Source organism: Arvicanthis niloticus, chromosome 1 (genome assembly GCF_011762505.2).
Source record: "Arvicanthis niloticus isolate mArvNil1 chromosome 1, mArvNil1.pat.X, whole genome shotgun sequence".
In the NCBI taxonomy this organism is placed as follows: Eukaryota; Metazoa; Chordata; class Mammalia; order Rodentia; family Muridae; genus Arvicanthis; species Arvicanthis niloticus.
Genome location: NC_047658.1, coordinates 161,655,439 through 161,661,688, shown reverse-complemented (window position 1 = coordinate 161,661,688; position 6,250 = coordinate 161,655,439).

Here is a 6,250-nt window from a genome sequence, read left to right as displayed (position 1 = left end):
TAAGGGAAGTCTTCACAGATAAAATGACTCAGCTGAGAAGTATGTCACTGGTTAAGTTTCAGTTAGAGGAAGACAAAAAAAAAAAAAAAAAAAAAAAAACTGTTTCAGGAAGCAGAAACAGAATGTGCAAAGGTCCTGTGGCTGGCGAAGGCAGCTATGTGCGGCAGGTTGCATTTTCCAAAGATGGCTGCCTGGTGTGAGCCACCTCGTGGCTTTTCTTATACAAATAACATATTCAGCTATCAAAAGGTATAGGGTCAGGGTCATGCTTTCTTCCTTTCTGTGGAGGCAAGCCTGTGAACACAGCAGACATCCGTCTCTTCTTCCTCGTTTTTCTTGCAGCCAAGCCTCTGTGCTGGGAGGCTGTCTCACTGCTAATGGAGACTTTCCAGCTACTGACAGAAACGACAAAGGGGCTGCTTTGGGTGACTTTAGCTCTTGAGCCACTGCGACAGGTGCCAAGAGGAACAGCCAGGTCCAAGTTGAAGATCTGCAAACAAAATGGTGTCATCATCGTATTAAGCCCTTAAATGATGGTGCAATTTGTTCTGTGGTTGCAGATAACCACACATGGGGACCCGAGAGGAGGTCAGAGGGAAAGAACACAGACGTTCAAGTGTGACTCTGAGCTGAGGAAGGAAAGGGAGCCAGGGCCGACCCATACCTTGTACCAAACCCAGCGATGCCGTGTGCACTGATGCCACTGGCCCCTCTTCACGCCTTGGCTGACATCCCTGGCCAGGGCACGCCATCACCACTGTACTCAGGGGCCTTCCTAGATCTCACAGCCTTAGAGGCTGAGTCGGGCTTCAGGGAGCAATGAGACTGGGTGAAGGACCACAGAAGGGATGTTCACTGTGGGTTTAGGCCCCCAGGACACCACTGTACCTTCCCATTAGTTTCATGTTCCATTCCCAAGGTGGAGAACAGGCCAGAAAAGTCAGACTCCCACAATGCTTTTCTTCTCAAGGTGGGGACAAATTCTACTCCTCATAGGCTTGACACTGTCCACAGCCAATGTCAGGGCTGGCCTGCCCCAGAAGAGGCAACCGAGCTGCTCAGTCCTCGAGGCTTTGCCCTTCCTCTCTTTTCCCTCCGCTACTTTTTTATTTTATTATTTTAAAGCGACAAACCACGTTGTATATATAAATCTGTACAAAGCCAATACGGTGATTTTAGCGGGGCTGACTGGAACCCGCTTGGCAGTCTTCGGCTGCCCAACCCCAGGCCTGTGTGAGCTCTAACATGTGTACATTGTGAAGTGCACACAAAATGCTCAGGTCTGCTCGGCGTGTCAGTCACATCCACTGTTTGTCCTTCCGTCATGATGGGGCTATTTATAACCCCATTAGTTATTTTGGAATACATTCCACAGAGGACAGGGTGATGACTTCGCAGGTAAGGACACTTGCTACAAGCCTGACCCTCTGACTCAGTCTTGGGACTCACATGGTGGAAGGAGAGAACCGATTCCTACAAGTTATCCTCTGACGTCCTCTACATGTGTGTGCTTCAAAGCACCCACCCATCCCCAGCAAAATAAATAAATGTAAAATATAAAGAAACACGAGATGTTTGGTCTTTAATTTGAGCCATCTCGCTGTACAGCACTTGTTCCTGAAGTCCTGTGTCAGGCTCAACTCTCTGAGCATCGTCAGGGCCCACTCTTAATGTCCCCGCCCACTGACACTGTCCCCGCCCACTGACACTGTCCCCGCCCATTGACACAGCCCCGCCCACTGACACTGTCCCACCCACTGTCACTTTCCTCGCCCATTCTCACTGTTCCCACCCACTCACAACTCTCTCCCTCATTGGTTTCTCTACTTCCTGGAGTGCCTTTGCCTCAACTTGTGTGTTTGCGTTTCTAGGCTGGAGCATTTCCTTTCCCATTTTGTTCCACTGTGTGTGGTGCTGGGGACTGAACTCATGGCCTCAGGCATGCAAGATGAAGTCTCTACTATTGAGTAACTTGTTCTCTAGCTGGATCCAGGGTTTGCACGTAGCACAATTTCTTGTTTGTTTGTTTTTTTTTTCTTCTCAAAGCTGAACAGTGTTCTATTACACATACAAGCCACATTTTAAGAATATGGTCTTCCATGAACACTTCGATTGATTCTACATCTTAGATGCTGTGAGTAAGGCTTGGATTTGTCACGATGTTGTGTCAAGACACCTGATGAAAAAACAGCTTAAGGAGAGAAAGCTTTGTTTAGCTCACGGGTTTTAAGGGTGTGGCCCGCTGTGGCAGGGTGGGGGCAGGGTGAGGGGTGCAGGATGGGAGAAATGGCCGCAGGATGGTGAGGCAGCTCGTCAGGGAGTGTCTGCAGTGAGGAGGAGGAGAGATGAAGCTGGTGTTTCTTGAGCTTCTCCTTTTCCTTTGGCCTGGGACCCCCAGCTCATGGAAATGTGCTGCCCACATTCTGGATGGGTCTTCCTAACTCCCTCACAGACATGCTCGGTGGTGTGTTTCCATGGCGACTCCAAGCCCAGTCAAGTTGAACATAAAGACAACGGTGGCAGTATTCCAGTGACAGTGGACTCCATCGCGGCTGTGTGTTGCCAACAGAGCATCAGATCCCTCTTCAACACACCGATTCCTATCTCCTTCTAGGCCCAGAAGAGGGGTTGGCAGATGCCACGATGATCCCACATTGACTTCTCTGAAAGACTTTCATACTGTACCTTTATCTTTCAAGTCCTTGGTCTGGTGGTTTGATTTTTTGACTCAATTTCCAGGATACTTTGGGAGTAAATTTCTAGTCTTTGTCTCCCCACCGGCTCCTCTTCTCCGCTCCTTAATGCACAGGCCCAGTCCCTGGACCCTGGCTGGTGCCCTCCTTCACAGTGAGGATATCTAGAATAATGGACAAACAGTGGCCTGGACTGTGGAGGCCACAACTGTGTGCCCCCATAATCTCCTATATTTCTGAATAACCCTTCTTGTTTCACTTGCCTGAGTGATCACAGCTTTCCCAGGAACACTGGGCTACTCCTCAGCCTCAGAGGCCCAAGGTCTGACTGACCTAAGCCAGTCATGGCAAGCTCATTACTACAGCCAAATGAATACTCTGACTTAGACCAGTGCATTCTGAGGGGGAAATCTGCACATGGAAAGAAACTCAGGAGGTTGGTGGGGGGGGGGGAGGGAGGGGGATTTGCTTAATGTATGGTTTCGTTTTCTTGTGACTCATAGTCAGCTTGATGAGGGAGTCTCAGCTGCAGGGGTGATCTAAGGAGTAGAAGGAGGGAGACAGTTCCTCAAAGCTATAGTTGGGCAACTAACTTACTGCAGTCCGTAGAGTTGTGGCTCTGATCTTACTCGGAGAAATGATGCACACTTGCCTTGCTCAGGAACTTAACTGTCACTTTCTACTCCTGGTGACTCAGTTTTCCCAGCTGAGGCAAGCCCTGCTGTGAATTCTCAGAGCAGAAGCCGAGGAAAAGATACTGACATTATGAACATCATTGACACACCAGACATCCTGATAAATGCTTTCTCGTTCGTCATGGAGACAGAGTAGTGTTTGCCAGTTTTTGTTTGGAAACAAGCCAACCTCAGAATTATAGCTGAGGCTGGTCTTGAACTCTTGGTCTTTCTGTTTCCCACCTTCCAAGTGCTGGGATTACAGGTGTGTGGCACCACATCTGGCTGCATAGCAGTTTTAAGACATGGCTGCAGAGATGACTGCTGACTGGAGAGATGACTCAGTGGTTAAGAGCCTCGACTGCTTTTTCAGAAAATTGGGGTTCAAATCCAGCCCCCACATGACTGCTAACCACATTCTGTAAGTCTAGTTCCAGGGGATCTGACATTTTCTTCTGGCTATACCAGCACTGCATGCACATGACACACAGACATGTATGCAGGCAAAATGCCTATACACATGAAATAAAAATAATAGATTTTAAATGCATGGCTGCAAATACTTCAATGCACCTCCCATTAGAGGGGGCTGTATGTCCCTTCTTCTTGGATCGAGTAGTCCTGTTAGTGAGGTCTCATCTCTCTATATCTGTGGATTCTGCACCTACAGATGGAAAACATGTTTTTAGAATTGCACCAAGCCCTAGAGTAGAGTGGTGGAGTGCTTGTCTAGCATGCTCGGTGCTGTGGGACTGAGATCCAGCACTGCAAAAGACAAACTGCTGAGTGTGCACCAGCATTGTCTCCTGTTATCAGTTCTGCACAGTAGAGGATAGCAATGGTTCATATAGCATCCTTCTTGTCCTTGAACCCAGGGTCCCCCTGCCTCCTCCTTCTGAATACAAGGATTGCAGGCACAATCTGTGTCCTCTGGTTGCACGACATTGTTGTATTAGGTAGTAATTGTAACCTAGTCACGAGAGGATTGTGTGAGTAGGCGCAAACATTGCTCTGTGTTATTCTAGTTACTTCTATTTGTTGTTTTAAAAAAGCACTTGCTGTGCAGCCCAGGTCAGCCTTACCTTCTTGGGCTGCCCTGTTTTCTGCCCAGTTTTCCAGCCCTGCTCATCCTGGAGGTTAGCCTGCCAAAGGAGTAGTGGTAGAGCACTGCACTGGAGCACTATACCGGAAGAGCACTACACTGGAGGAACACTACACTGGAGGAGCACCACACTGGAGGAGCACCACACTGGAGGGGCATTACACCGGAGGAGCACTACACAAGAGCACTACACCAGCGCACCACACAGGAGGAACACTATACTGGAGGAGCACCACACTGCAGGAGCACCACACTGGAGGAGCACTACACCAGAGCACTACACCAGAGCACTACACCTCTGCCCAGCCCTTCCCTTGGCCCTCTAAGCTTCCTTTGTTCCTCTTTTTCTTTCCTCCCTCTGTTCCTCATCACCCACAGCCTATGCTTACGCTGTAGTCTGTAATCTACAGCTCTCAAGGGTTGATGGAAGAGCAGGGCCTTGGGTGGTCTCAAGACTGAGTAGGACGTTTCTCTAGATCATAATTCCCTTATTCCTCCCCTCATATCTGCAGAGGATGCAGAAAGTCTAGTCAGATGAGACAGAGCATCTATGCCTGTATGCTTACTTACACCCCAAACGGGTTCCCTCAGACCACCTGACATAGAAGAACACAGATAGAGGGCTCCATGGGACTGTGTGTGTGACCATGTGTGTGTGCATGCACACAACATGAGTGTGATTCGTGATATATGCACATGTCAGTACAGGGCTCCATGCTCATGGGGGTCAGAGGAAGATTGACATCTACTGTCCCCCCTTCTTCTCTTGACACAGGGCCTCTCACTGGCCCTGGAGCTAGGTAGGAAACCAGCAAACCCCAACAAACCCCAGCAGAGCACTAGGGTGATTGGTATGCACACCCTCACCCAGAATTTCAAACAAACAAACATGATTTTCTTTTTTTAACTTGGGCTCTAGGGATTTGAACTTTGTGCTTACACAGTAAACACTATTACCCACTGAGCCATCTCCCTAACCCTCTGTCCCACCCTACCCTCTTTTTTCCCTTTACTTAGTGCCTGGGGACCAAACTCAGCTTCTTGTGCTTACAAAGCAAACACTTTTCTGACTGAGCCATCTCCTCGGCACTCCCTACAACTTTTTAACAGAAGTGAGTGTGCATTATTTCACAACCCAAATCAGGACCAAAGAAACAGAAAGAGGAGCAGACACTGACCAGCTCTACCACCTACTAGTCATGTGACCACAGTAAAGTCTTGATGCTTCTGACCCTTGGCTTATCTCTTCGGGACAGGTAGCACCGGCTCACGCAGTTCAGAAGATGCCGTTATGTGCTCTCACTGGCCACTGATCACTCCCAACTTTCCAACTGCTCCTGCTCGTAAGGACCACAGGCCTGACCTCTTAGTGACTCGTGAAAGAAAGGGTTAACACCCTGGAAGGCACCTTCTAACTTGTAGTTCCTGATAAAATGGATCCCACTCAAGAGCTGGGTCAAATGACCCCAAGATTTTCCTTTCCAAGCTCATGGTTAGGGGCTGGCTCTGCCTACCCCCACCTGCTGCAAACGGGAGTGGGAGCTTTCTTCAAGGAGCTGGGTGGGACTGAATTTCTTCCACATTGCCTCAGCCCACAGGGTCTTAGTCCTTTGTTCTCCCAAACAAAGCCAGGGCCAACCTAGCTACACAAACTGAAACTCTCACCTGTGGAGGGTCCAGGTCCGTCCCCCTATAGCGGCTGACTTTACTGAACAAATGGGAGGAATGAATGAATGTCAGGAAGCAGAAGGGTGTGGGGGCTCCTGTCAGTCCAGACAACC